This window comes from Phacochoerus africanus, chromosome 2 (assembly GCF_016906955.1).
Source record: "Phacochoerus africanus isolate WHEZ1 chromosome 2, ROS_Pafr_v1, whole genome shotgun sequence".
NCBI lineage: Eukaryota > Metazoa > Chordata > Mammalia > Artiodactyla > Suidae > Phacochoerus > Phacochoerus africanus.
The window spans coordinates 84,816,222-84,824,683 of NC_062545.1; the positions used below are offsets into that span (position 1 = coordinate 84,816,222).

The following is an 8,462-nucleotide window of genomic DNA, read 5'->3' on the forward strand; positions in this document are numbered from 1 at the left end:
TCCCAGAGCATATGGGACGTTTAAGTAGGTATACCTCTATGGAAATAGAATAAAGAATTTTATATGATGAGGTTTCCTAATGGAGGAAGGACAGCTGTATTATGGTCTAGGGCTACTGAAATTCCTCAAACGGGGCTGTAGAGGGTCTGCAGTGTCTTGAGAAGCTGAGAAAGAAGCTTCAGTCTTTTTGCCTTCAGACTCCCTAGCCAGATCACAAAGTAAGCTAGGGTCAGTGCCTTACCTTTGTCCAATCAATACACTATAAGACATGCCTACTGGAGCTATATGTTTGTCTAGTTGTTATGAATACATAAAAGGCATTTAGCCTATTTTTATAGGACCTAAGATAACTAATTAAAAGCTGAAAGCTATTCCACCAAATTTAAGGATGAAAAACTGAGGCATAGAGAGGTTAGTTTCCTAGGTTATTTAGCTAAATTTAGAAAAGCCACAATTTGCTAAGGAGCCTGGCTTCAGAGATACCCATTTAAATGCCACATTGTATTTCAATTTAGAGAAACAAGTTCCATCTAACACCTAAATCTCTGGGAAAGTGAAACAAAGGAAAGATTGTTCTTTTTCTCCCTCCCTTTTTTTCTACTTCCTAATGTGCCCTCAATTTGTGCATTTTCCTGTATGTTAGAGTTGCTGTCTCTTTTCATAGAAGTTGAGCATATTTTATTTTAACTTTGAACTTTCTCTTAAAAAAGACATAATTTTTCAAAGACATAATGTGTATTATTAGTTCCACGATATATTTGAAGACATAAAATGTGGACGTGAAAGAGTTTGACAAGGTGTTTAGCATCTGTTCTGGAATAGGATCTTTGTTTATAAGAAACAGAAACCTTCTCAAACTAGTTCAAATAAAATTTGAGCTTTATTGTAAGTTTCCAGTGAAACCTCAAAAAAATTCTGGAAATAAGGCAACACTACACTTTAAGCCAGCCAGACCCAGGGCTGCTCTGGTGACCACAAGAGTAGAGTTCCAGTCTGCTGTGTACTGTCAACAGTGCTGCTTGCAATGGGCTATGATGTTAGCACAAGTCACATTTATCACAGGAGACCTAAATGTTGGCATCAAAATGTGAGATGGGTCAATTAGATCCATTTCTCAAAAATTTAAATTAAGACATTAATACACAGGGGAATCTGTGGTACTTGGTAACTAGACAGAAATAGGCAGAGGCAGACCCAGTATTGAAAATGGCCTCTGGAGTTCCCCTCATGGCGCAGTGGTTAACGAATCCGACTAGGAACCATGAGGTTGCGGGTTCGGTCCCTGCCCTTGCTCAGTGGGTTGATGATCCGGCGTTGCCGTGAGCTGTGGGGTAGGTTGCAGACGCGGCTTGGATCCTGCGTTGCTGTGGCTCTGGCGTAGGCCGGTGGCTACAGCTCCGATTCAACCCCTAGCCTGGGAACCTCCATATGCCGCGGGAGCGGCCCAAGAAATAGCAACAACAACAACAAAAGACAAAAAAAAAGAAAGAAAATGGCCTCTAACATAACAATAACGCTAATGGATTGTCATGACATATAAAATATAATCTTACACTATTTTTTGTAATCTGGCCTATGTTCTGTGTTGACCTTAAGTAAATTTGTTTAGCCTCATAGGATATATTTGCTAAATTGATGTACAAAGAAAGCTATTTGTCATTTCACAAAAATTTTATTAGTGGGATTCATCTGAAGAGGCATGCAAATATTTTGCCAACTATATAAAAATGTGAGCTAAGTAGAATACTTCATAGTTTCATGTCCTATTGTCAGATGTAAAATGTGAAATGAATTCTAAATAATTTTAATTTTTACAAGTGATGGTGACAGCCTTGTCAACATCCCTCACTCTCCCTTTTTGGGTTTTAAATATGATCGAAACACAGTTATTAGGCCAAAATGAATCCTCATCATTGAATGATTTTTTTCAGAATTATCGACAGTACTGATATAACATATCATATTGCATATGACAATAAAGATTTACTGTTGTCTTTAGATTAATTCAAGAGTATAATTCTTTTAATTTCTATCAGTTCACATCCAAGAACTAAAGATACATCTATTGAGAAGAATTAGAAAGTCAAAGGATGTGGTTTCTGAAAGGAGACAATTGAGCAGACTTGCTCCTGATCTTTCTAATTTAACTTTCTAGGCTTATATTGTACAAATATTTATAAATACTTCTGGCTAGATAAAGCCCTGCATTTCAAGAATTTTAGCATTTTATAAACTGAACCATTATGATTCTGTATTTTCATTTCACTTCACAAAGGAATTACTGAATGTCGAAGGATCTGGTGGCAGCGTGGTGCTTGTATCTGTCATAGGCTGTGTTCAGTGTGCAAAGTCTGGATAGATTTGACTGTGAGTATAAAGTATATTTTACTATGTGTTTAATAAAATTTCTGTAATTTGAAATATGACTTGGAGAGCTTGGAGAGACTGTAGAAATTAAGGCTCAATTGTAGAAAATCTTTCTGAACTCTAGGGGGCATAAAATGTACTGGATAAAAAGTTGAATTTCAGAAACAGATGAACCATGATAAAAAAAAATGGAGTTCCCTTCGTGGCTCAGTGGAAATGAACCTAACTAGTATCCATGAGAACACAGGTTCGATACCTGGCCTCGCTCAGTGGTTAAGTATCTGGTGTTGCTGTGAGCTGTGGTGTAGATCTCAGACACGGCTCGGATCTGGCATTGCTGTGGCTGTGGTGTAGGCTGGCAGCTACAGCTCCAATTCGACCCCCAGCCTGGGAACTTCCATATGCCTCACAGGCAGCCCTAAGAAGACAAAAAATAAAAATGTACTTGGCACTTAACCTCTTTAAGACTCCATTTCTGCAACTGTGAAATGGAGGTAATGACAGTCCCCAACCTACATAAATATTTGTTACCATGAGGATTAAATGAGGTAATGCAGATACGTATTGTAGTACATAGAAGGTAGTTCTATAAATGGTAAGTGTAGATCATAGGATAGGAAATATTGACTAAGAAGATAAAGAGTTAATAATAAAAACAGTGTAAAAACTAGAAATAATTCAGGTTATTTTTAGAGTTCAAAACTTGTAGTTTGAAAGTTCAAAGTTCAAGTAAAGTACTTATCATTATTCCCTTTTTGATGTTTAAAATCTCTTGAAACTGCCTGAAGGTGAAAATACATGAACTGAAAATAATTGTTAAAATATGGAAAACCTGAAACAGAAATGGCCCTGATAATGTCCAAGGACTGAATAACTAAGATGATGTTCCTCAAACCCAAGGTGAATCAGTAAATTATGATCTGGTAAATGAGTTACTAACTACTGTTTAGAAAATATTATCAATCAGATATTTAGAAGCGATAAGGGAAAATGTGAATCCCAGTATGCAATTGATAGAAAACCAAGGCAGCTTGTTTAATCTTTGATCTTCCATTTAAAATAATGTGTTTTGAGAATCCACATAGTGAGGCTGCTTTGCATCTGGAGAGCTGCAGAACCTGATGGTCAGTTGCAGGAAGTCACAAGTGGGAAAGGCAAAAGAGGTTCCTTATTAAAACTCAGGAAAAGAGTGGTACCCCTTCCTCAAAAGAAGCAACTAGTTTTAAGGAGAAAGTCCTAGTCCTTTTTACACTTAAATCACTTTGAACTATTTTCTGGCCGGGTAATCAGGAAAAAGAAAACATTTCCAAACAGTAGCGTGGAGGGATCACTTGCTTTGATGGCACCAACCCGAGGTTCGTGTCTTGGCTGCCCAGAGCCCTCTAGCTTTTCAAGATTCACTTGCCTCCTCGTCTAAAACACTGGGAGATTGGGTAAGAAGTAGTGACATTCCAAGTAACTTTACTTGGCCGTTTACTTCAAGTAAACCTTAAGAAGAAGTCAAATAAATAAAGCAAAAAATAAATGTTCTTTTTGAAACAATGCGTGTGTCTGTGTGTGTGCGTGTGTTCATGTGCGCGCGTGCATGGGTGCCCACCAGTCGTGCCATTTGCTGACTTTTCCCTCCTCCATAGCATGGCTCCTCCTTCCCCAGGATGCCCCCTCACCACACACACACCAGTCCCTACAGCTTCTCAGTCCCAGAGCCTAGGGACATTCAGAAAACACTTGGGCAACACTGTGCCAGATAAACTTCATTGATTCTGCATGTACAGGTGCTCTCATTCACTGCCAGAGGAGTTGTAAACTGACCCAGCATTTCTGGAACATAAGAGACAACATTTACCAAAAGCTCTGAAGCTAGATGTACCATTTGACCACAAAATTCTTCTTCTAGGAATGTAACGCAACTAAGTAGATGGGAAAGAAAAAAAGATGTACAATTTGCTTATCTGCGTTATTTAGAATGAGGAAAAGTGGAAATATCCTCAGTTACGCTGTTATTACAAAATTTAAACACTACCTAACACATACTATAAAGGATTATTTTTAAATTAGAGATTTGGAAGAAGTTTGAAGAAAGTGATAAGCATAGGGAGGAGACCTCCTAGTTTTTGCTGGATGCTATTAGAAAAGAAAAAAAGTCAGAAGGTGATTCATCTCTAATTTAAGGAGATGTGTGAAAGCCAGAGGTTCTCTTAAGCAGCCTATAAAGAGACTCTCATCTCCAACAACCAGAGGACAAAAAATAGCTGATAATAAAGCCCAGGACCTAATTCTAGGAGCAGAAAAGCACCAAGTAATGTTGAATTATTAACCGTGGCAATACCGCTATGCTCAGGACCTTGATTTCAAAGATGTTTGACCCTGAGATGTGGGATGCAGATACCCGAGTCCCTCTTCTTGGAAATCTTGAATCTCCAGCTTCCCTTGGACCATGGACCCAGAGAAGCATCCCTTCTCTTCCCTATTAAACTCTAGCATCCCTGCCCTGCTGTAAGATAACACAGGGGCCTCTGCCTTGCAAAACAATGATAGAACTCTTTTGGTTCTATCCCCACCTCTCCTACTGGCCATAAAAAATAACTAGGGTTGGAGTTCCTGTCGTAGCTCAGTGGTTAAAGAATCTGAATAGGAACCATGAGGTTGTGGGTTTGATCCCTGGTCTTGCTCAGTGGGTTAAGGATCCTGCATTGCCATGAGCTGTGGTGTAGGTTGCCGATGCAGCTCAGATCCCACATTGCTGTGGCTCTGGCATAGGCTGGTGGCTACAGCTCCAATTAGACCCCTAGCCTGGGAACCTCCATATGCCATGGGTGCGGGCCTAGAATAGACAATACAAACAAAAAAAAAACTAGGGTCAAGTCATAATAGTTCCCTGCCAGAAACATGCTGGCACTAAATAGGAGACACTGTGGGGCTAGCCAACATGGCCCAGCTGGAGCCTGGGGAGGGTATATGTGACTGAGTTCTGGGCATGCTGGATCTAGGTGAGCGGGTCAAATCTGACTTTAGATAAGAGCAGGTTCATCAGTAGGAAAGCACTGTCTCATAATCTAAGATTTATTACCCTGTTGAGGGACCTCAGGAAACAGCCTTAACATGCTAATATTCTTGGAAGCTGGAAAAAGTGATAAGCATAGGGCCCTCAATAAATAAAAGAGTGATGCTAGAACTACTATGGCAGACAGTGGAGCAAAATGTTCAGAGAGGTGAGGAGACCAGGAGAGGTATGTGATGTAAGGCTGCAAACCCCAGCTCACCATGGGAGAATCTGGGGGACACTCCACCTACCCAGCTGATAAGATGAAGAGATCTCTGATTAGGGGACACCAGGCTGTAGCACTTCCAAGTAGCTCAGTGATGAATGTCTCTGATGAGCCAGGGTTGACAAAGGAGATGCTGTTACAGAATTGGGCTTCCTGATAGCTATGGGGATGGGGGGTTCCAGACTAGTTCTGATCAGGTATGAGAACTTAAACTTTAGAAGCAGTGTAGGTGCAACCATCATAACTGGTGGCAAGATCTGAAAGACAGCTGAGGGGAGCTGTTCTGTAGAGAACAGAGATATTGTAGGACATGATATTCTTTGGTGCAAGATAAATGGCCAGTCAAGAAAAGTGTTGCTCATGTTATAACATTTATAAGCCAAAGAGAACAAAGATTTATTGGCTAGTCACCCCAATAAAATTTCATAATTCCTTGTCTAATATTTGGACTTTGTTTTTTAGATCCTGAATCACTGACTGGAGGAAAGGCTGGATCTTCATGAGAAAGCACCCAAAATACCACAGCAAGTGTGTGTAATGATTCCCCTAAAGCACCCTATGGCCATTTATACAAGTAAGAAGAATACTCAGATATTTTGAGGACAGTTAGACGTGGGGCTTAGGTTGAGGTTGATACTCTAGGATCTATATATCATGAAGAATCCCTCTCTTAGAGAGTGAACACACATATGTGAGTTAGATTAAAAGATGGAATCCGGGCCCAAGTCCAGTGCCCTGGGCCCACATATCCATCTGGTATTTATTTTTCCTGTCCCTAAATATGCAGTTGGAATGTATACAGTTGGTAGTTGGCAGAATGCCCACACTGGTTTCTTGTCTTGAGGGGTAAAAGCTAACACAGTAGGAAAGGCCAAATGAGAGCTGTGAAATGGGCTTCTCTGCCACTTCTTTCCCCCACCTCCCAGCCAAGATAACAAACTTTAATCATATCCCAGGAGAAACATCAGAGAACATTGCCCTTAAAACCTAAATAATTCAAGTATATTAGTCCTCATCACATTTTTATTTAATTCAGCAGTCTAATTTTTAAAGAATAAATAGACTTTGGCAGAGGCTAAGAGTTTACTATAAACCTAGGCAGATGGTAACCCTAATTGCAACTGCTGTATTAGATGTGGTATCTTTTCTGAAGAAGATCAATAAAATCTTAGTATGATACAATTCACATTCACAATTCAGTATGGTGAATCTGTTTTGTTTTGTTTTCCATGTCAAGAAGGAGCAACAGAAGCAATACAGATTAATGTTGGACAATCAAGGATGTACTTATGCTTTGCTCCAGAGTTACATTAACTCTCTTACTCTCTATGTCATAATTTAGTCTGAAAGGACCTGTACCATCTGGACATTCCAGGGGTGGTCCATTATCCTGATGGCATAAGGTTAATCAGACTAACAAGTAGTGGCAAGTAGGAGGATTTTGGTAAGATATAGCTGATCTGGAGGGTAGAAGATACACCCTATGAGAATTCAGGCTTCCTATTTTGCCAGGCACACAAGACATATGCTGCAAGTGCGGCCATGAAAAGAGAAAAAAAAAAAAAAAGAGTCCCATTGCATGTGAAGCATGCACAGCTGCCTCAGCTCTTCATGCTCTGAGAAACAAGCAAAGAAGAATCATTATAGCAGGCTTGGCATCCACATGATTTACTAGCGTGCTTCTTCCCTTCCAGGTTTTGATGGTAAATGGACAGGATGGTAGCCTGTGAGAGCATGATGATCAGGGCACCCTTCAGGGATGATGGTCTGGGACACCCTACCAGGTAAGCTACTTAGATTATACAGGTGCTGGCCGAGGACGAGGTGAGTTCCTCTCTAGGAATTCCCTTTGGCCAAAGGAGCTGCCTTTCACTGGCTTCAAGTTGTTCCACCACTGAAAATATGTCTCTTTGCTCTCTGAGCATAATGCCTAATGCCATACCCTTCTAGAGCACTCATTAATTTATTCCACTATCCCTGGCCTTTGACTTCTTATCCTTCAACTTCTTATTCAGTGAGACCCATTTCTTCCTTTCTTTATGATAATTTTTTCTAGAAAACCGTATATATATATGTTATGATTGATTAATTCACTTGCAGCTATCTTTATCCTCAGACACTTTCATCAGCAAATAACTATTACTAAAATGTTTCCTATTTCTAAACAGCTGGGCAAAGATTTTGCAGATTGGTATCTTATAATTGATTCTAATAACTTAAGTTGGGCCATCAAAACTACTTCTCAAGCATTTTTACTTGGCAGATCTCATTTCTTTCATCAATTCTACTAAAGCATCACAGTTCTCAACCTTTATTTCCACAGATACATCCTGGTTGCTACTCTCAACCACTTCTGCCTCACTTCCTATAAACCTAGCCTTGCCATCCCCTCCTTTTTCCAGTTTATTCAAGACTAACTCATCCACTTTCTGAGACCTTATCATCCACACACATATTTATTATTTTATTTTTTAATTTTTTTTGCTTATTCTCAGACTAAGAATACCATCAAGTTGCTCTTGTAGACAAAGAAAAAACTGAATTCCTCATTTAGCCATGATCACTATTCTAACTACTGTCAATCACTCTTGTCTTCTCATTTTCTTTCCCTTTTTAAATTTTTTTTATTTTTATTTTTTGGTCTTTTTATTTTTATTTTTTGGCTATGTGGGTTCCCAGGTTAGGGATCGCATCTGAGATGCAGCCACTGGCTTACACCACAGCTCACAGCAATGCCAGATCCTTAACCCACTGAGCAAGACCAGGGATTGAACCTGCATTCTCATGGATGCTAGTCAGATTCATTTCTGCTAAGCCACAACAAGA

The 8,462-nt window shown here is 39.7% G+C and overlaps 1 long non-coding RNA gene across 1 annotated transcript; it reads left to right on the forward strand.

Annotated features, from left to right (window-relative positions):
- The first annotated feature begins 2,296 nt into the window (after positions 1-2,296).
- Positions 2,297-8,244, forward strand: LOC125121052 (uncharacterized). The gene is made up of 3 exons (XR_007133386.1): positions 2,297-2,367; positions 6,099-6,210; positions 7,331-8,244. It is a non-coding gene; the product is annotated as an uncharacterized LOC125121052 (long non-coding RNA).
- The last annotated feature ends 218 nt before the right edge of the window (positions 8,245-8,462 follow it).